This window comes from Equus caballus, chromosome 23 (assembly GCF_041296265.1).
Source record: "Equus caballus isolate H_3958 breed thoroughbred chromosome 23, TB-T2T, whole genome shotgun sequence".
Taxonomy (NCBI): domain Eukaryota; kingdom Metazoa; phylum Chordata; class Mammalia; order Perissodactyla; family Equidae; genus Equus; species Equus caballus.
The window spans coordinates 43,217,112-43,240,895 of NC_091706.1; the positions used below are offsets into that span (position 1 = coordinate 43,217,112).

Genomic DNA, 23,784 nt, shown 5'->3' on the forward strand with positions numbered 1-23,784 from the left:
CTATACCCCTTAGAAAGTCTAAACTCTAGAGACATATAATACAGTATTTGTAAGGTAATGAATATAACTAAACATATCCATTCATTAGAATTATGGTAATTGAACAGAGTTGCAGTAATGAAATAATTCTTTTGATATAAATATAGCATTGATCTGTGAAGATATTAAAATATAATCTTATAAGTCTTTAAAATAATATTCTCTTACCAATATCCTGAGGATTTACTAATTCCTGGGACTAAGCCTATTGCATGAGAATTAAAATGGATACCTTATCTACACACTAACCACCAAATTATTTATGGAATGAATTACTGGAAAATAATTAGCAACTGAACAATTTTATTATCAAAGAAAACTTTAAAAAGTAATTTAGATTTCATTGGTTGTACAATTGACTATAAGGCTTAAATCTCAAGGATTGGGATTTTTTAAAACAAGGGTTCTTTTTGGTGAGGATTTATGAGATGTTTTATTTTCTCTTTGAAAAACATTGATTTTGAAAGTCTTCTAAATAAACAACACTGATCTATCTATTCTTGAATCATTGAGAGCATGTCACCTGTAGATAGCAAATGATTTTCATTTCCTAGAGATAGACTTTATTGAAGAGAAAGCAAAAGCAAGAGAAAGCTTAATTTATAGTGCCAAGCAAAATTACTGGAATTCACCATTTAAGAACTTATGCTGTACAGAGTAGAAGAAAGCGCTAACTCCTGAATTGAAACAAATAGCCTGGTTCTGTTTTAATCCGCCGGAAATTTTTGTAAAATGAGCCATGAACACAACAATGAAGAAAATCCATGAATTTGAAAGATTTCATCGATGATCATACCGCTACATTTCTTATATGGTAATGATTTTAAGAAATAAAAATACACAATTTAAAACAATGAATCATTACGAGCATGGAAATATTTCTTCTGAGTAAAAAAATAGGTTACAAAAAGAACAAAATAAACTCTTTTTTTTAGAAAACAGACATGTAATAAAAATGTATAGAGCTAAAGATACAAAGGGTAACATAAAGTTCAAGAGATCTGTGGGTAGAAGGATATTTCTTTTTTTATTACTTTTATGTATTTCTTGAATTTATCTCTCGACTATGTATTACTGAGTAACTTCTCATTACTGTATAATGAGAAAAAATAGTCGTGATAATTTTTAATAAAGATTATATCCAAAATTTGTTCAAAAGTATATTTAATAAAATGTCTACAATTCTTTCCCAGACCCCCTAGCAACATGATCAATAAACAATATCACTTGCAAAATTTTACCAAATAAAATAAAGCTCAGGATAGTACATTGAACAATAAATTTTAAGAAAACATCTTTCTGAAAAAATGAAAGACTTTATGCCACAGAAAATGATTCTTTGGCTTATGAATAAAAAGTTGATATAACCAATATTACTGTAGTACTGTTTTTATTTATGTATCTTATGTAAAACTTTATATTCTGATAAAACGTTTTTGAAGTTTTCACAATGGAAAACTAGAAAGAGTTTGTATAAATTATAGTGAGGGAAAAGTTAACTAGAAGGAAAACAAGTTTGAGTACAGGCAAAAATATAATTTCAAGAACACTAGATTTTAATATCTTCCAGTAAATAAAAGGAAGAAGATACAAAGGTGTTTTGAAAAATTTAAAATATTCCTAAACGACAAGAGAGGAAGATAGTCATATTTAAGCTCATCGACATTTTAGCCTAAAATTATATCATCTCTAGTTCAATAAATTATCTCTCACTTTTAAATGTTACCAATGAAATATGCTATTTTGATAGCAATTTTAGAAAATTTTCTATTTTGTGTTACATGGTACAGGATTCTGTATCATTCAATGAAAGTCTAAAATTTAATATTTTTGAATGAGTAACTATGACTGAAACTGTGGCATTAGGAAGACATAGCTGATAGAGAGAAGTTAAATCCATAGACTTTCCTTGGTAAAGACATGTGAGCTGGTCCCACCAAAACTGCCAGAGACAATTTCAGACAAAAGAATAGCTCCGATTTCTCGGGTGGAGAGAGGAGATCATGGGCTCATATATCACATGCTACTCTAATTTGCAAAGGAATCTGAGAAACACCAAATTGCAGTAATAAGAAAAGGTGACACTTGTACCATTTCACAGTCTTCTTATATATTCTTTTCCTAGAGTAGGATAGTCTGGGGTACGTTTTCTTCTCTCTCTAACCTCTGTCATAAGAGAGAACTACTATCATGCTTGAACGCCCAGTAGACCATCTGAGCAACAACTAGAGGGTCATCTAGGTTGACATAGGAGAGCTCAAGCTGGCATGATTAAACCAGGGAACACATGTTAGTGATCTTCACTAAGGACCTGAAACCTACTCAATATGGATCCTGTTTCACTTTGTGCATTTGATTTGCAAAACTCTCTGCCAAATGTGACTTTAACATTTCAAAAACTGATCAAGGTCCTTGCAGTGAAAAGTTAAAGTTGCATTTATATCTTCCCTCTCCCATTCGCTGACTGTGTGACCCGCATGAATTTGCTTAACATTACTGAGCCATAGCTTCCTCAATTTTACAGTAGAAGATACAGTTTGAACTTCGTGGGATCTTGTGAAGTTTAAATGAGCTAATGCATGGAATGTACCAGCACAAATCTGGCACAGAAAAGTTGCAGAAGAGAATAAATGTTAGTCCTTTCACTTCTTGTTGATCCTCATCCTTTCACCTACTACAACCCACTGAATGATGTCCCATATTTTGGTTAACTTGAGCCGCTTACTGCAGCAGTGTTTCTCACCGCGAGAGCTTAAGACTCACATTCCTAGTGAGGAATATAGAGTTGGAGGGAGGGTAGGTTGCAACAATGAATATGGTACTTTGAAAAAGCCCAAAAGATTATTCTTACATGTTCCATTGTGTGTGTGGGCTTACTGGAAATCAAACTAGCAGACTAGCTTAAGCTCAAGGTAATAACACCATATTTATAAATAAGTATAATCAATGTAAGCTAGAAAAAATGCTCATACGTTCAGAATATTACACACAGTGCTGCAATGGATTGATCTGTAAGTGGAATTTCTTAGCTAAAGAGAAAGGCACGCTATCCATTTTGTTAAATCTTTGAAAATTGCCCACCGCTACCACCAAAAGTAACATCAGTTTACAGCCCTGCCACATGATATGAAGACATGTTTTCCCCTACATCTTTGCCAACACTTAATGTTGACTCTCTTTAGTTGTCACCACCACCATCCTTCCCTCAATTTGACCACTTTTGTCCCTTAGCCATCAACTTCTATTTCTTGAATTGATAGTTCCTAGAAAGGTTGTGTACTACAGTGATAAAAATATGGGCTCAGGACCTGAACTGCTTCAGCTTAAACAATAAATATGGTTCTATGTTGCTTCTGTAAACAAATTTGAAACAGGAATATTAAAGCCAAAAGGGAAGTATATTTAAATTGCTATAGATTTTCAGAGGAAGGAAATAAATACTTACGTCTCAGAGAATTCAAAGAGGCAACATTTGAGGAAAGAAAAATAGATTTGACCACATGACATAGATTAGAAGTGTGTTCCAGAAGGTAATTTAGTTTAATAGGAACAAAGTTGAATGAGAATGTGGTGGTTAATTTTATGTGTCAACTTGACTGGGCTAAGGGATGCTCAGAAAGTGGGCAAAACATTATTTCTGGGTGTGTCTGTAAGAACATTCCCGAAAGCGTTTGAATCAGTAGACTGAGTAAAGAGGACCTGCCCTCGTCAATGTGGGCAGGCATCTTCCAAAACATTGAGGGCTCAAAGAGAACAAAAAGGCAGCAGAAGGGCAAATTTTCTTTCTTTCTTCTTTAGCTGGGATGTCCATCTTCTGACCTTGGACATTGGAGCTCCTGGTTCACGGGTCTTCAGACTCCATTACTTACACCACCAAGCTCTCTGGTTCTCAGGCCTTCAGACTTGGAATGAATTATATTACAGGCTTTCTTGGTTTTCCAGCTTACAGATGGCAGATGAGAGGACCTCTAGATCTCCATAACCATGTGAGACAATTCTAGAATAAATTTCTTTTTTTTTTTCCAAAGATTGACACCTGGGCTAACGACTGTTCCCAATCTTTTTTTTTTTTTTTCTGCTTTATCTCCTCAAATCCCCCCTGTACACAGTTGTATATCTTAGTTGCACATCCTTCTAGTTGTGGGATGTGGGACGCTGCCTCAACGTGGCCTAAGGAGCAGTGCCTTGTTCGCGCCCAGGATCCGAACCCTGGGCCGCCACAGCAGAGCGCGCCAACTTAACCACTCGGCCACGGAGCCGGCCCCTAGAATAAATGTCCATATGCACACACATATATATATTTCCTATTGGTTATCCTTCTCCAGAGAATGCTGACTAAATGAGGGTAATAAGATAAGTGAAAGGAAATAATGATGAACTGTTTAATTTAGATCAAATCTTAGAAGGCTTTAATACAAGAGAGAGTTTAGATTTATTCCTCCCGGAATAAGAACGTCAAAGCACAGAAACTAGAGGACAGTCATTGACTATTGATAGTATGGCCAAATTTACCTAAGCTCTTTTAAAGTAATCTGTACAAAAAGAAAAACAATACTCAAGCTTGGGAGAGACCCACCTGCAGAAATTTTCGTATAATATTTGGTATGGTCCTGAGCATCATCATTCTCATCTTCCAAGCTTTCTAAATGCTCTCATTGTCTTAAGACTAACCAAGAAAAAAAGAAGTGTTATGGATATGATGACTGGCTATCAAAAAAAAAACAATGATAGAGGAGACATCAAAGAAAATTTAATGTCTTGATAGAAAAAATGCTATTGAAGAAATGGATATCATGAGCAAAAGTATCATATACAGAAATATTTAGTCATGCTCTCAATTATTATTTAAAAAGATAATAGCACAAGTTAAATATAGGCCTATGAATAAACTCAACTCTGTATTTTGTGTGTGTATGTGTTTCAAATAAAACTTAAATAAGCATTTTGTTCAATATCAAAAGTCCGTTATATCCTTCATACATAATAAAATTAAAATGTATGGTGCATCAATACTTGTAGCAGCAATATTCACAATAGTCAAGAGGTGGAAAGAACCCAAATGTCCATCAATGGATGAATGGATAAACAAAATGTGAATGTGAAATATTATTTGGCCTTAAAAAGGAATGAAATTCTGATACACATTACAATATAGAGGAATATTCCAGACGTTATGGAAGGTGGAATAAGTCAGACACCAAGGGACACATATTCTATGATTCCCCTTACATGAGATACCTAGAATAGTCAAATTCATGGAGACAGAAGACAGAATGTTGCCTAGTAGGGGTTGGGGGAGGGGATAATGGGGAGCCACTGTTTAACGTTCATGGAATTCAGTTTGGGATCATGCAAATGTTCTGGATATGCACAGTGACTATGGTTGCACAACAATGTGAATGTACTTAATGCCACTGAAGTGCATAATTCAAAATGGTTAAAATGGCAAATTTCATGTTATGTATATTTTACCACAATAAAAATAAAATGCTGCCTGTGAAGATTGAGAAGAGATTCTCTTGTAAAGGAAGTGGTATTAAATCATTTTCATACTGTAATGCACAAGGAAGGAGAAATTATTCAAAGAAGATCTTATCATTATTAGATCTTAACATTTTATCATACTGTAATTCCTCTTGATTATATTACATATTTCATTACTGAAAACCTTTGAATAATCTCAATTCAGTGCATAGTCTTGAAAAAAAGTCTACATTCAAAATTGTTTTTCTACTTTTATCTATATGTATAAGATATGTAAAATTGTTCTCTTCCCAGAAATCAAATGGCTGGATAACCGCTCTTGCAGGGGCATTCACTAACCTTTGAGCTGCCTCAGTTTCCTTCTGCTATAAAATCTGACTTAAGATATAGACAACTTCATCTGTGACTATAAAAATTCAAACCTTCCTCCATTAATCAAATTATCTTTTAAATTGTGATATGCATGCAATTACTCCATGAAATGTATTGATTGTATTAAATAATGTTTAGAACTATGAAGTAAGGTTCACCTATGAGCCCAAACCCATTAACTCAACCTAAAAGAAATTTGACAGTAAGTATTTAATTACTGATATTCTACCAAAATTGGAATTTAATAAAGAGACTTTTCCTAAACACTAAAGAGCTTTAAGATATGAAATGGAACAGTCTATGTCTTGAAAATGAATTTAGTGTTAAAAGGAAGAAAAATTAATAGAGTCATGTTCAAAAGCCTTTAATAGGCCTGTAAGACTAAAAGAGAACCACTTCGGTCTCTCATTATGAAGCAGTATAACATTTTACTCACAGGCTTGGGGAGGAAAAAAGAAAGCCAGGCCCCAATGAAACATCATATTATACACAGAACATAATGTGCAGAATACACATTCTTCAGTATTCAGTAATGAGCTCAGAAACCTCATTACAATAGATACTGAGAAAATTCCAAAAAGTGGACAAGCAGACCAAATTTCAGGCCTGAATACTAGGAAGAACTCAATATGGAAAACTTTTTTCTTCTAAAGCTTAAGCTACGGGAAGACTTTGGCCAGAAAATTGAGGCTGTGCTATTCAACATGGTTGATCCGGATTTTCAATTTCCCGTGCTGCTTATTGTACAATTTTGTGTCCCATTTATTTTGAGTATGAAAAGTTTTATGTTGGAAAATGACATTTGAGCAAAAGACCAGGATTTCTGTGGGTCAAACAGCTCCATCCAAAGGGCTTAGTCAATGTAGAAACATAATCTGTGTATGACTCTAACACTGATCACCTGGTATGTTGAAGCCAAGTCTTTGACTTCTTGCAGTAGGAATCCACCACATTTCCATTTAACTTGTAAAATATGTTTCTTCCAGGGTCTTGGCACTTGTAACAACATTTCTAATTAAGCTAACTCCTAGAAATTAAGTAAGTAGATTCCTTGACATTTTAAAATTGATTGCTTTTTCACCCTGGTTGTTACTATTTCTTGTAAATTGTAGGTGTGGGTTGTTTGCCAAACTGTACAATAAAATGAACTCCTTGATCCCTAAATACTGCTATTGGGACTTTCCAGTATAATGAATTTTCACATCACTAATTCTTTCATGCTTCATTATTTTCTTTCAGATGTCCAGTGGTGTTTCTATTTGATGGCTGTTGAAAAAAGGTTCCACATTGGATGTGACCTTAAAAAATAAAGTCCCTCTGAAACAATTCCACATCCTGAGACACTCAAATAGTTTTCAAAGCTGCTCATAGTATCCGTTACAATTTATTGAACATACATGCATTCAATACATCATTTTTCTATACGCAGTATTTCAAACTTTGAAGTATTTACATTTTTTTCTCTCCATGCTATCTGGGTGACAGGAATTTTATTTCCTGGCGCAAGTTATTTCACAGGTTGAACAAACACAGGTCTTCCAACAGAATGCCATAATGCAGACATAATATCGACATAAAAAAGAATAATGAATCCGTATGTTCTGTCTTCATGTAACAAGCATCCCCATGTCCGAAAGTCTTTAAAATTGTTTGGCGTTTTCACTTGTACTCACAAGCACTGTGAAGACAGCCAGAGGTTTCAGTTAAATATTTATTGTGCACAATTTTCCCCCCAGGATATAGATTTTTTTTCTCCTTTTGATCAACAGCCTTCAGACATAGTCCCAGAGAGTAAGATAAATGAGAGGAGAGTGAAGTTCTAGACAGTCTTACACAAGGAGCTCAAAATGCTTTGCAGATCCTGCCTCTGCTTTAAGCCTACCCTGGGTCAGTAATCACAGCAAACCAATCCCTCCACACGTATTGTTCAGGAAAGTGTGTGAAACAAGGTTACCGGTTCTTTCAGTGTACACGTATTTCATCCCACAGAGCTTCTAGCTACTCTGTAGCATGGCTCTATGTGTGTGTGCACGTGTGTGGGTGTGCATGCCTAGACCTGACAAAATTTAGTGAAAGTGAATATGGCCAAGGAGAGTGATTATTCCCAGTATGCTGGGTGAGGGACCAGTCCTTAAGCCAGATACGTTTATACGCATTTTATTTACATTAACTCATTTAATCTACACAACTTTGGAGTGAATGTCACTTTTGATTTCCATTTGCATTTGGAGACAACACCCAGTAATTAAAGTGAATTATCTAGAGATAAACAGAAAGTAAGTAACAGAGGTGCAACTCGAACCTATGATTTCAGTACCATGTATTTTTTTTTTGAGCAAGATTGGCCCTGAGTTAACATTTGTTGCCAATCTTCCTTGTTTTTTTCTCCCCAAAGTCCCAGTACATTGTTGTATGTCCTAGTTGGAGGTTGTTCTAGCTCTTCTATGTGGGATACCACCACAGCATGACCTGATGAGCGGTGTGTGGGTCCGTGCCCAGGATCTGAACTGGCGAACCCTGGGCTGCTGAAGAGGAGTGCTGGAACCCAACCACCGGGCCAGCCCCCCATGTCTTTTAAAATATGCTGTCTCATAAAACAATTATGACCACCCACTGGGGGCCTCATTTGCATATATATCCATTAGTTTTTAAGAGAGCTGTCTTGAAAGATTTCATAAGCCCAATATAGCCTTCTTCCTGTTATAAGAAAAGACTTATCTCAGGAAAAAATTTAGACTTTCAGGTTAAAAAAGAGGCAAGTACTTGTCTGCCCTAAACTTAGATGGAAAAGACTTACACGGGCCCTAGTTTGTAGGCTCAGCTACAAAGATAACTTCCCGTGTCTATTTGCACTGCCAGGCACCTTCTAGATTTGTTTAATTCTGTCTAAGTGACTGGTCTGAAGTCTATGAGTCTCTGGCAGGCACCACATGGGATTCATCACCCAGTGCTGTTTACCTGCCAATCTGCCTCGCATTGAACCAGAGGTGTGCCACTGAAGTAAGGTCTCTGAATCTTCTGAGATGGCATACCTAGCAGGATACTTTAGTAGAAAAGACTCCAGCAATTAAAACAGACTGAGGAGTGAGGGCAAGTGTGGGGAAAATGAATGGTAGTTGCAATAGCCTTATTGGAGCCTTCACAGAGGATGGTGGTGAGTAGTTTTAAAATCTACAGGCTGGTCCTCCAGGAATGTGTGTCTCAACAGAACTAAACTGAGCAATAGCAGAAGATGCTGTGGCTGTGTGCTTGTCCAATGCCAGGAGGCACTGAGGACTGCGTGTGAGCGCAGGTGCTGAGGAAGACTGGGAGCTTCTTCTTTTCTTTGTGCTAGCCAGCATGGACAAGGACCAGGTTTACATTTGAACGAATTTGGTGGAACAGTAAATGGAACACAATATTTCAGCTACTGCTTCTCTAATTCTTTCAATACGTGTTTATGTGAAATTTAGCAAAGATCTAGAGTAATAAAGTAAATGTTTTACCTTTTCTAGCAAAAATTAATTCTTTTAATAATTCGAGTTGGTTTATCAGATCTGTTGAGAGAATTTCTGTTAAGCAAGGAGATGAAGAGTTTAGGCCTAGTGTGTCTCATTTTGGTGAGCATGCATTTTTCCCCTCTCCAGATTTTGATTAACCGATTCCTTTTGAAATTAAAATAAAATTATTAAAGACATTAAATCTTTCCTTTTACATCGAGGGTAAAGACTTTCTGTAAATATCGCATATGTGCTTTAAATAGGTTATTATAAAATGTATTGTCCATGCTGAACACTTTTGAGACACTTTTGAAAGCAATGTTTATAGTGCTATTATTAATAATCTATCTATGTTTATTAATAATTACGATGGGAAACAGACATGAATGAGACTCTCCAAGTAAACTAGGTCATATAGTTACCTTAGTTTTAAGCATCAATCAGATATTAAAGAAAGGCAATAGTAAATGATTTCAAGGCTCCATTGCAAAACTAGTTTTCAATCACAGGCTTATTCTCATTTACGGATTTACGAAGAAACATGATTCAAAAAATGCGTTTTAACAGGAAAGTCTTAAATATGCCTGGCTAAAGCTGCCAGGGAAAGAAAATGAAAACATTTTATTCCTGTAATTATAGGTATTAGTGCAGGAAAGTGTGCAGCAAGTGTACACTAATGCATTTGTTAATTTCTCCAAGATAATTTCTGAAACACTCAAGAAAGAATAAATTAAAAGCAAGCTTTCTGAGATAATGAGTATAAAGGGATGCAATAAGATTGCCACTCTTGTGGAAAAAAATATTTCAAAGTGGGAACCTTAATCTGGATCATTAGGGAGAGTTAGTATTGAACAATAAATAACAGTATGAAAAAATATATATTTTTTAAGTTTGTAATGTGAGTCTACAGGATTTTCTGTGACTTTGGGCAAATAACTTAAGCTTGCTGTGCCTCAGTTTTCTCATTTATGAAATGGATATAATAATACTTCTATTATAATGCTGTTGTGAGGATTAAATTGTATAATATATGTAAATATGGTAAAATAAAGATGATACATAGTAAGCAGTATAATGGGTAGCTATTGCTTTTATTGTGTTCCCTAAAATAATAAAACTCATCATATTTTCCAATAATTTATCTTTAATTGTAGTAACTTTCAGTTCTATGTAACATGACATTTAGTAACCAGCGACAAACGCTTTAATATACCTTTATCTGTATCAATACTGTAAAGAAAATCATTTTGTAATGTACCTAAAATGCAATCATTCTAACAACAGCTAAGTAGGGAATCCTTGGACAAGAAACCTAGAATATTCATTTATTTCTTTGTTTCCTTCATTTGATTGTTCATGCATTCCTATAACAATTAGTCACCAAGCATTTATTCTGTGCCAGGGGTTGGGGATACAGAAGGGAACATTCCATTCAAAGTCACTGCCTCCTTATAACTTCTATAGATTATAGCAGGAAAAGTTGGACAAATAAACAAATTTGTAATAGTTATGGCAGGTAAGTGCTCTGGAGGCAAAAGAAAATAGATTAAGTGGGATAAGAAGAGGCAGAGATGAGAGAAAGAGCACTGTGATAAGATGACATTTAAGCAGAGACTTGATGGTCACATGGGGAAGCCACAGGCTGTTATACTGGAATAGCATTCCAGGTAGAGAGAGCAAAAGCAAAAGACCTCAGGCATGAGATTGCTTAGCAGATTCCAGGGAGAGTGGGGAAGTAGGATTGGCTTGAACAAATGACGGACGGGGAAGAAGGTAGAAAATGAGGTCAGAGAGGAGGCTAGATCACAGACAACCTTCAAGGCCATCGTAAGGACTTGGGCTTTCATTCTGAGTATGATCAAAGGGCCATTGGAGGGTTTTGAACAAAGACCATATGAAAATGGAATACAGTGGTCCTTAGCTTTTTGCTTTTAACATGGTTATCAAGAGGTATAAGAAAACAAATTCCTGAGCTCCCTGAAAACTAGCCCGCTGCCAGTCAATCATAGAGTCCATCCTCCAGGTTCTCGAGGCTCTAACCAGTTTGCTACTGTCTGAGTCTTCGGAAAACAGATAAAAGATAAGCAAGAGAGTGAGAGAAAAGCAAAAGGGAAAAGTTCTGAGTTTTTATTTTTCATATATTTTTTCCTTAAGAAAGATAAAAGAGGGAAAAGAAAGAGGAGGTCATTCCTACCCAAGTAGGTCTCATTATAGCTCTGTCACAGCTGCCTTAACGGAGCGACTGAAGCAGTTAGTGCTGATTCTAAGGAGGACAGCAGCCCATCTAACCAAGCTCTGAATTTCCTAGCTTCGCCATGTGGTTGCTGTGTGAACCTGAGGGAGTCACATGACTTATGCCACAGTTTCCCTATCTATGAAATACGGTAAATCTGCCTCACAGGCTGGTTGTGAAGAGCAGGAGCTCGACACATAATAAATAAATGTAAGTGTGTGTTGTTATTGTTTTTGATAACAAAATGAAATTTATAATAAGATTGAAAGATGGCATTTAACCTAATAACTTCATTATAAGACGTTCTTTATTGTAATATGCCCATTAAGAGTTACTTTAAGGATAAATGAGAGACTAATGTACTAACTGCTTTTAAAATCCATCTAATTTTCAGAAATGTTAAAAATGTTACTGTTACAAGGAGAAATTTCATCTTTAAAACAATAGTAATATGATCACTGAAAATAAAAAAATGAAAAAATGGTATTTGGCTAATATGCAAAACCTAAGATCCAATAGGTAAGACTATTTCTGCCATGAAACCACCTTAAATTAGAAACCGCAAATTATGTATGCATGTGCCAAAAGACGACTGCTTCAGCAAGTGATGAATTTGCATATACAATGATTTTAATCAAAGATACCTATTTGATTGCACAATTATCTGTTTTGCATACACAAAATTTGAATTCTGCCCATGTGAATCCTCGTTTGTACATGCACCCAATTATTTTGTTGGGACAACTTAGAAATCCCTATTTGATATATTAGGAAATTAGCTCTCTTCCATCTGTAGCAATATGGATTCAGTTTTTATTGACTAGTAAAATAGAACTCCCCGGAAGAACATGGGAAATGAATTCTGCTTCCACTCATGACAGAGGGGAATGCTACTCCACTTCCATTCTCTGCCGAAAGAAGCAAAACATGTTTTCTCACACACCTTTTTGTTCCTTTCTGCCTTCTTATTTGGAAGTTATTTCAAAATTTAAAGATTTTGGTTCACAGGGAGAGCCCTTGAGTGGTGATCATACTGAGTTCACTCAATTTTCTACATTGTTAGTCCCTAAATGATGGGAGGAAGCTGTTGATCTCTACCACTCTTAAGCAATAGAGAAAATTTAGAGCTGGTAAAAAGCACCAAATTTATAGTCCTAGAAACAGATGTTCTCTGTAGAGCTCTTGAAAAAAAAAATATAGCCTGAAAAGCAGCGAGGCAAAACTCTGTGTTATTATGGTCTTGCTGTACAATCAAGATTCTCCTTGGCCCTGCGTAAGGGTGTTGTGGTACAATACGCTGGGAAAATTGATGACCACAATGACAAAGTTCTGGATAAGTGGGATGTCTGTTTTCTAACTCACTCATTCTGACAGGCCTATCGGGATACAAGCCTCTTCAAAATCCAAAGTTATTCATAAGCTCATGTTAAGAGGTTTCTCTATGTTGTAGATGGGCCATTGGTAAGAGCAGGAGTCTTTTGCCTTCTGAATCTTTCAGATCGAGATCTTCTCTGCATGCTTTTGGAACCAGCCTTGAGGATTCATCTGAGACCCAATTTGGCAATCGAAATAGACACAATATTATTATCGTCCCTCCTGTTGTTCACCTGCACGCAGATATGTACTTGTGAAAATGGGATCCTCCCTTAGTAAAAGAGAGGAAATCTATGTCGTAATATTCATAATTTTGCCAACTACACCTTGATTTTGTTTGGTAATCAGACTATAGAGAGATCCTTTCAAATGCTCTTAATTCTTGAATTTTGAACCTTTCCGTTCACTCCAATACTGAATTTTCTCTGATAAATTTCATCTTAAATACTTAGATCTGCTCACCGTTGTTGCAATAAGCCCAGGTCAAGTCTGTCTATAGTGTCCTTTCAACAATACTACAGTCTGTTTTCTTCCCGTGTTCACTTTCAATATCTCCAGGGAGGGAACATATTATAGTAATTAAAAGCACAGTGGGTCTTGGAGTCAGCCACATCTGGTATGGGAGACTGAACCACGCCTCCAGGTATTCTTGTCCTTGTTTGGTTCCTTCTTAGTTGACTCGGGGCTTGGCCATTTGATTTTATTTTGAAAAATGGGGCTTTAGGAAGCATGATATAAGGTGAGGCACTTGAACACTTGAACACGAGGTGAACACTCCTTGGAACTGAGCTGCAGGCTATGTGAAAGTCTAAGTTATTCTGCTAGAAAGAAAGGTCATGTGGAGAGCCTCTGGAAGATGATAACTCACCATGTATGCAGACAGGCCACATAGAGAACTGAGACTTCCAGTTAAGCGCCTAAGTGAATACAGCCACATAAGTGACTCTAGCCAATCTCAGGTGGAACAGAATAACTGCCCAGTCAACCTATAGAATCATAAGGAATAACAATTATTTTAAGCCACCAAGATTTGGGGTACTTACTTACACAAAAATAGATAATTGATAGACTTTGGGTCAAATCTAAGCTCCATTACTTATTTAACTATGTGACTTGACTGAGTTGTTTAAGCTTTCTAAAACTCACATTTTCTAGCTTTACATTATGGGCAATAATTGCACTACCCCACAGGGCTGTGGAATGGATTAAATAAAATAACGTAAAAAACACTTAGCACAATGCCTGAGCCATAATAAGTGCTTAATGAGTGGTAGTCGTTACCATCAATTTCACAATGTCAACCATCCCCATCACCACCATTATGAAAATCATCACCACTACCAACACCAACGCCAAGACCAACACCACTAACATTGCCACCAATGCCTTTCTCAAATCTAGCTTTCACGATTCCTTTAGTATCTGCTGCCATGGGGAAAATCAATCATTTTCAGTTATGTTTTTAAAGCCATACATACACAAAAAACTTCTTTCATTATAGTCAATGATGATGTAAAGTAATAAAAATAACACATTTAGATATATCTTTACATTATTTCGTTAGATTGCTAAAGAGGTAAAGAGATTTGCCAAGATCACTCAGAAAGCAAATGGAATGGTCGTATTCGAATCCCATGTCCTCTCGTCACAAATTCTAAGGTCTTTTTAAACATTCTGGCTATTCTAAAAATAAGAGTCTATGTCTCTGATGAGAAAAAAAATCTTCATAAAGGCAGAGATTTTGTTGGGCTTACTATTCTATTCCTAACACCTTGTGTATAAAAGTTTCTCCAGAAATATTTGTTGAAAACATGAATCAATTGACAATTGATTGGTAGTTTGGCAGAGCAGGGCTGTGTGGTCAGAAGGCCTGGGTTTGAATCCCAGTTCTGCCAGTTACCAGCTATGTGAGCTTGGGCAATTTAATATTTCTGTGCCCCAGTTTCCTTATATGTTAAGAGGATAACAATAGCACATACTATCTAGGATTGTTTTAGTGCACATAAAACACTCAGAACAGTGTCTGACAAATAATAAGCACCAGATAACTGTTAGCTATTATTACTATTTGCTGTTACATTGAGCTCTGTTGATACATGGAATAGTATATATGAATGTTAACTTAAAGAAGAGGAATATTTATACATATCAAAAGAAGGTAGTGTTGATACTGGCTCAGAACAAGGTTGACATAAAGGAAGCCATAGTATAGAAAAGAAACCACATTGTAACTTTGAATGACCTCTGATTAACCCAGCTGGATATGCACCCTCCAGGAGACATACATGTTCTGTAGGTTTTATGGCCCCTCTCAGCTGCTATAAGTTGATAACTTTGTTTTTTTGAGTTCTTTAGGAATGTGATGACCCCTGGGCAGAGAGTCTATGCTGATAGCCATCATCAATGACAACAGAAAGATCTGGGTATAGGTCATTGCTCTGGTCTCTGATGCATATCCAGGAAAACAAAAGATTAACAGGAACTAAGACCAGATGTCTGTCCTCCCTGTAGACTAGATGTCTGTCCCACCCAGAGACCAGCCCCCTATATAACTGGCCTATAGTCTTTGTTCTGTAAGATGATTCTTTCGGACATTAGTCAGCCATCTTCCCCCTTGTTAGCAAGCTGTAATAAAACCCTTTCTCTCCTACCACCTTGCCTCTCTGCTATTGGCATGTCTTTCGGTGGGCAGATGACTTCCTCCTTGGATGGTAACAGTGTGTGGTCTAAAACAATGGCTGTCAAACTCCATTTTTGATTAGAATCATCTGGAATGATTGGTAAAGTTCAGTTTCCTGCACAATCCACCCCTTCCATCTATCCTCTGTATTTTTAACAATTGTACCAAAGGATAATGATGAGGATTATTTTAGGCTGCTTACTTTTAAAAACTGCAGAAGGGAAGGAGGCTCTGAGGAGTGGAATTTGCTTGCCGTTTGATGAGAGACAATTGCACTTGTGAAGGAAGTCTCCATCTGTGTGGGTGTCTCCCTCTCTGCACCAGGAGGAAAGGGGGATGACCTTATCTCTAGAAACTCTTAATGGGGACGGCAAAGACTTAAGTTTTATTGTGCTTGCCTGGTAACCTCATGTAGCTGACTCCCCCCACCACCAACATCCTCTGGGAAGCATAGGACATCCTGACTTAATCTGGTCTGATTCTTATCTAAAGTTATAGGACCACCCAATAACCAGACCCCACCTACACTGATACCATTTTAATGACTTTTTACGTATTCTTTCCTTTGTCTTGTAAAGAGATAACTCACATACCTATGCCTTAAAGTTCGTCCTATGTTCAACCCATGTTTGCAGCAGCTCTGACTGCCCATGGGTCCTGTCCCCATGCTATTCCACACTATGCTCTAAATAAAAGAGCATTACTGCCAGACCTTGAGAGTCCAAGAAATCTTTCTTTCGACTCCTCGGCTTGCCAACCCGCATCAGATAATGTTTGCATAGTCAGGCTTGGAAAGTACTGAAATCAAATGAGTTTTAATTAGTGTAAGTTCAGGTACTATGCGATTTAATTAGATGAGATATTTTGGAGTACAGAGATTTTTCCATTGCCCTTCAAATCCAGTCATGGGGATTTGAGTATTCTACTCAGGGTCCCTACCATGTGCCATTTGGGTCTCTCTTCTCTCCTTTCTTCTCTTCCTTAGAGAGAAGATAACTACTTCCAAGTGACACTGACCCTTCCAGAACTTGAGGAAAAACTTAAAAGGACTGGTAGAATCTTGATTCTTAAAATGTGGTCCATGGGGCAGCAAAATCAACATTACTTGGGAGCTTGTCAAAAATGCAAATTTCAGGCCCTAATGTAGGGCACTGGTTCTCACCTCAGTTCACCATGGAATCACCAGGAAGCAGGAGCATCAGTCTTTGGATACCAGGCTCCACCCTGAGGGACAGACTGAGTTAATTGGTCTGGGTGCAGCCCAGGCATTAACTATTTTTTTCCCAACTCCCCAGGTGATTCTGACATGCAGTTTGGATAAAGAAACACTCATCTAGAGGAAAGAGGTTGAGCAGAAAACTTCAGATTGATTTTAGGCTTCTACTTTCAAGGCTTTTTCCAGGTTCTTATGGGAATCCAGTTTCTGGAAAGCCCTTCAAATTTCCTTACATCACTGGACTACCCTCTTGGCTTTATTATTCATGGTTACTGACCCACCATGCCTGGTCTGACTTCTATTCTGTCTTCTTGATAATCTCCCTGGAATGTGAATAAGCTTAACAATTAGACTAGAGAACATTCATAATGTAAATAGAAACATGATACAAAACCAATGACATTTTACTACATTTACGAGGAAAAAGTCAAGCACTTGCAAGCATAGCAATGATGATCATGTCTAGTTATATTATAGTTAGAACTCTCTAACCACCACATCCACTGTTGCTTTTTATAAGTTGACCATTTCAAGGTGATGATATGACTGCTATTGAATAGATTGCAATATTAGAAAAATACATTTATTTTTTGCAAAGTCTTACATCTCATTCACTTGAGAATTTTTTGACTCAGACAGATTGACTTTCTTTGATCTTTCACAGTTTACCATAGATTAACCAGTTAATGAAAGGGAAAGTAGACCCTGGGAGCTAGCAAGACTCAGTTCTTTTTGTGTGTGGCTGAACTGAAACTGGGCATTTTTTCTGTAATCTTAAGATTGATCTTTACACAGTGAAATAAGAACACTAAAAATCCAATCCAAATCAAATGCTTGAAAAGTAATGTCTTGACCGCAATTCTTCAAATAAGAGTCAAAAGGAGAGAATAATTTATGTAATATCTTGCTATTCACAGCGTGGTTCTTGGACCAGCAGCTTTGGCATCACCTGGGAGCTATAGAAATGCAGATTCTTGAGACTTACTATAGACCCAATGAATTAAAGTCTGCATCTTAACAAGATAGTCCAGGTGATTGATAGGCAAGTTAATGTTTGAGAATCACTATGTAATACACAGTAAGACTCACAAATTTTTTTCCCCAATATTTGCTCTTCCTTAAGTAACATCCTATACAGCATCCCATCCAGCTACCCATTCCTCTTTCTTATCCAAACTTTTTGTAAATTTTTCTTACACTTCCAAACTTTTCATTATTCTCCTTCCAACCATCTCTCACTCTGGCCATCTCTTATTTTACCATGCAGTTTAGTCTATGGGTAGGAGCAGGATGCTATACAAAGTTACTCTTTCATAATCTTTTCTTTATTGGAGTTGAATAAACAAAAATAGTGACACTTTCTCTTGATCTATTCTAAACTGGAAAAACCTCACGGAAGTAAAATGAGTAACAACCTGATGCAAAGTCTTTTTCTTACTAGTCTGACAATGTGAAGAGTATCCACGAAAACACCAATTTCCCAGTACTGTAAAAATATACAAATATGTTAGGTTTGTTCTTCCAAGACAGAGATAAAAGGATACCAACTTCTCCAGAGATGAATTAGATGGATTCAGACTATACCCACTTATCTTAGTTTTCAGTGAGTAATCATAATAATCCAAGGCGTTTTTAAGTTGAGATAGAGAAATTATTTTTCCTCTTTCTCTTCTTATAAGAATAATAGATTTGTGCCAGTAAGTGTTGAGTGTTTCACTAACAATACAAACACTATAAAATATACCTTGCAACTACCAAAACAGTAACTAACAGCAAGCTATTACTTTTCTAACTGATTGAGGTTTGATTAAGTGAAGACTATGAAAACAAACGTCTTTCTTGACAGTATCTGGTTGAAAAGTAGATTCTTAGTTTTTCTTGAAGAAACAAAAGATCCTAAAAGGCCTGATGGATTGCCAGAGGAAAGCTCTTTCTTTTTTCAAGGGCAAACTATTGCAGCATATATTTTATTGTCATCATTAACATTTTTTACAATATTTAATACCATATTTCCTTCTCCCTCACAGAATATTACCCAGTAGAAGCCCCTAAAATGAGCCACAACATATTCATAACAAAGACAGAAAAGAAAACTCTCTTTCAATGTCTGCTTTCCAATATGATAATTCAACTACAACAAAGTCGAATTTAATCAGCTATGAAACTGGAAAAATGAAAATCAGCCTGTGCGTACATCACGGCCGTGATTGCTAACACTGCCGTGAAATGGGGACAGAAAAGAGGGAAACATCTGCTGCTTCTTACCAAACCTCTATATAATGTTAAATTATTGTTTTTGTAAAAAAACTTATTTCTTTACAAGCCGTTCTGCTTTTGATGGTGTGAACCTTTGGGTGTTTTCTCAGGGTCATCCCTGGGCAAGCAGATGGTACATGTGACATGGAAAACATTCAGAAAACAGTAGCCTCTCCTAGACTCCTGGTGTGCATGTACGGGAGACTGTCTGATTTGTTCAGTCTTGGCTCAGTTCAGAAGGAAAAAGGGAAAGGTTACCCCCAGGGAAAAAATGCAGCCTACTTTAGGGCATGCCTGGCTTTCAGTCCATGTCAGTGTTCACTGTTTTTTTTTTTTTTGAGGAAGATTGGCCCTGAGCTAATTACTGCCAATCCTCCTCTTTTTTTGCTGAGGAAGCCTGGCCCTGAGCTAACATCCGTGCCCATCTTCCTCTGCTTTATATGTGGGACGTCTACCACAGCATGGCCTTTGCCAAGCGGTGCCATGTCCACACCCAGGATCCAAACCGGCGAACCCCGGGCCACTGAGAAGCGAACGTGCAAACTTAAGTGCTGCGCCACCGGGCTAGCCCCAGTGTTCATGTTCTTATAGGTTTTATAGGCAACATAAATCCTTTTGAATCACAGAAAGAATAAAACATTCTATGCAGATCTGAAAAGAGAAAAAGCAACTTACCACAGTCGTTCAGTTAATTCACAGGCACCATCATCTGAAACAGCAGAAAAGTATTTTGATATTGCAATCATAAACACTATGAAAAACTTTCAAATTGGCTTCCAACACAGATTATGAATGTGTCTACAGAACCAAAATTAAATAAGCAATAAGGATACTTTGATCTCGATCATTTAGTTTTTTGAAATTGAAGGGTTTCATCCTCACCATTTTAGGTTCAAATTAGATAACTGGTTGTTTTTCAAAATCTTTTTTATATACATACTGACATATCTATATTTTGCATTGATATTTTCTTATATTCAAGTTTAAAAGGTAGGCAGAAATGGAGTCTCCTGTGTAATATAGTCTTGGTTCTGGCATGAACACAATTGTGAAATACTTATCCTAATACACAGCTCTGATAATGCCATAGAAATCACCTTGCTGAGCTCAAAAATTCTATTGTCTATACAAAAAAAATGAAAGTATTTAGCATAGCGCTCAGCACCTTCAGTCATTCACCCTATTGTACCTTCCTACGATTCTCTCCCATAATTCTCCAGTGCATCCTTATTCTACCTTTCCAGTTTATCTCCCACTATTTTCCTTTGCGCCCTATACTAACATCATCTTAAACACATTTTCTTTTTTTTGAACAATGCTTTGGTTCACCCCTTTTTCTCTGCCTCAATATTCTTTCTACCCATTCTTTAAGGCCGCCTCAATTAACATGTCCTCAGTGAAGCTTGTCTTGACACTCAGAGAAGGAACGAATTACTCTTCTTTTTCTAGGTGTTCCCAGTGTATTTTGTACTTCATTACGGTAGTCAACAAATTCTATCTTGTGTTAAAGATACAGGTGTTCATGCCATGACCCTGTTTATTTTTGCCTACTCAGATGACTTCCTGCTGTCTTTGGCATGGGGAATGTCCAGAAGATGCTGCTTGAGCTAAAGGGAAAAATGCATTTAATATAGAGATAGTACATTGTGTGCTTTTTCCTTATGTTCATCTGCCATCTTTTAAGAGAAAAGTATAGCTGTTTCTGTTAATTAAGCTTGAATTTTAAAGGAATAGTAAATCCATTATCAATGAAACATTTTAGTTTCATGACAAAATGAATTAAGGAATTGAAGTTGAAGAAAATTTCCTCCATTGATAAATGACTTTTGAGCTAAGTTAAGACTTTTTGCATCACATGGGAATACATTTTCTGCTTTTTTGATTTAAAAAACATTTTTTTTCGCAGGCTTGAATTCTGTATGGAAAGGTGACAGTACTTTCTGGCCCTCTATTAGCACTACATAAGTTTGAAATTAGTATTTTGAGGGACAGCGACAGATTTGCTTTGAACCGTTAACATGGTCACCCCAGCAGCAAGACTGAAATCGTAGCACAATCTTAGAAAAGAGCCTCTATCTTTTTATGGAGAATGAAGTGACATCCTTGCATTGTTGGTAATTTTGCACTCCTGGCCTAGATAACCATGCCAGATCAGACTCTGCTTATAGGAAGCATGCATGTGTATTACATACTCACAACGTCTCATCCTTCATTCTCCTTCTGGGCCCACAATCCCACTTAGGCTTCAAAAGGTTGGCAAACAATTCTGTGCAATTACTCATATCAGGTTTTTTTTTTTTCCTAGATGATTATAAATCGGCTATCTATTCACCCATTTTATTGAAGACTTTCTTACTGTTTTTGTGTAATATATTAAACGTCCTGAGTAAGTATTATTGAATTGAATAATAAAATTTTAAATAACAAATGTAAAAATTTTAATCTAGATATTGAAAATAAAAGCGTTTCTTAATTTGGTGAGAGGAAAAACTTCTTTAGATTCTTTTTATCTAAGCCTAGAATGTGCTATTTCAACCTTTAGCTTCTTGGATTAAGTGTTCATTCCAACTCCTACTCATTCTCGTAGGAAGAACATGGGTTTAACACACAATTAAGACAAATAAAACTTTTTTTTTTTAAATTTGTGATTCACGGAAGCTTCTAAAGTAGAGTAATACTCAGTAATTTAACATGTGTTCATAGTCTGAGTCTGCGACCAGGTCATTAGTGGACACTTTCCGCTACAAGTATCAAAGTTCGCAAAGTGTTTTAACAAGAGTAATGAGCTATCATTATGGGAGCAATCTAGAAATATTAATAAAAATGGATCATTCAGTTTTAATATAATTATTAACACCTCACAATCATCTATATATTACTTTGATTTTCTTATAAAATAGAGTATGGACTTCACATACTGATTTGCTGGGGGGAGCACTGGTAGAGGAGGAAACAGAAAAACATCAGTGGTAAGCAGTCTTGTCAGTGGCCAGCCCTGGTGGTATGCTGGTGAAGATTCAGCACTCTGACTACTGTGGCCCTGGGTTTGTTTCCCAGTCAGGGAGCCACACCTGTCTGTCAGTTGTTACACTGTATTGGCCATAAAAACCCTATGAATAACAGTGAAGCATTGTGTGATAGAGCACCGGAAGATGAGAGGATGGTGCAAAAAGACCTGGCAGGGCTCCCCTCTACACGACACAGGGTCTCTAGGAGTTGGAATTGACTTGAAGGCACTAACAACAAAGCACCCTTGAATGCCTTGCACTTCTGTGCACATATAGCTGGGAGGGACTTCAGGGGTCTATGGCTTCCTGAGAACAATGATCCAATGGCAGTCTCCTGTTTCACTCAAAGGCAACCACAATTTAACAAAGAAAATCCCATTAGAAACAAATGTGAAGCAGGGAATGTTTTAATCAATATCTGTTCTAGGGACATTTAAATGGACATTTTCTTTGACATGATTGGCATTGCTGAAGAACAGGATCAATCAAAACCTCTAGTTCTAGTGCCTCAAAATATTTTCAGCGATCCATAATGTCCGACATGCTCCTCTATCCAATTGACTAGCTTTATCAATCCAAATTTTCTATCTTTTCCTTTTTTGGCCAAATTTCTTTTCCATTCCCTTTTTTCTTCTGTATTTTGATCAAGTCTTGAGAATGGCATCCACAAAATATGGAAGTCCTTCCAGGTAAAACAGATAACGTACAAGGGGATAACCAATTGCTTGAGAGAAAAGAAGAAAATCTTATCAAAAACTTTGGAGCTTTGGTTTTGACTCCAGAGAGACCAGCATACATGTGGGAATGGAGTCACCCCAAAGAGAATGATTTGTAGATAGCACGTGCACCTATAAAACTTTTCTCTTAAAAGAAGTTTTCTGAGAACCTTTCATATGCAAATTTATTCAAATAACATTTATAATTAGCCACCCACCTCTCTATATTTGACCATTTAATTCTCATAAAGGGCATCTATTTTCTATAAAAGAACCCTGGTGTTTGAATGTAGGAACAAAAGACTAAGTTGGATATCATTCCAATATTGTAATCACATGATTTGTTAGAAAATAAAGTGAGGAACAAATTAAATATGTATTATTGCCTTCTCTGTATATCTGTACTAGGCAGGTGGTGGGAATAAGCCAGCTATTTCTGTATTTACTTGTAGAATCAATTACAGAAATAATTATGAAAAACAAATGCAAATAGGTATCTACTCTAGGCATAGGAAATTATTTTAGCAATGAAATTCCTGAGTTCCAATAATATCACAGAAATACATACATGCATATATAATACATACTTTCATATGAATCTCACTCTCTATTTCTCTGGCATACGTGCGTGTGTGCACACACACACACACACACAAATACAGATACATACATAGATGGTTAGAGAACTTTTCCTCTTTTCTAATTTCATCCTATTTCTCTTTCTTTCGGCATTTCCGTTTCTCCATACCAAAACTCCAGTCCTCATTTCTTACCAAAACTCCAGTCCTCATTTCTTGTATGGGTCATGAGCAAGTCCAGGACTTGACTGAAGGGGCAGAAGACGAGTGGTAATAGTAAAAGGCACCAAGAATGAAAGGGAATTAGCAGGATTAAGCCTCACTACATATATTCCATAAACAGCCCCTG

General features: G+C 36.6%; 1 protein-coding gene across 44 annotated transcripts in view; it reads right to left on the bottom strand.

Annotated features, from left to right (window-relative positions):
- The window catches only part of PTPRD (protein tyrosine phosphatase receptor type D), a 2,083,106-nt gene that overhangs the window by 925,604 nt on the left and 1,133,718 nt on the right, over positions 1-23,784 (bottom strand). For all 44 annotated transcript variants that reach the window (XM_070248854.1, XM_070248852.1, XM_070248848.1 and 41 more), the window contains one exon: positions 19,809-19,842. The gene's annotated coding sequence lies outside the window, so the exon portion shown is untranslated. The remainder of the gene's footprint in view (positions 1-19,808; positions 19,843-23,784) is intronic.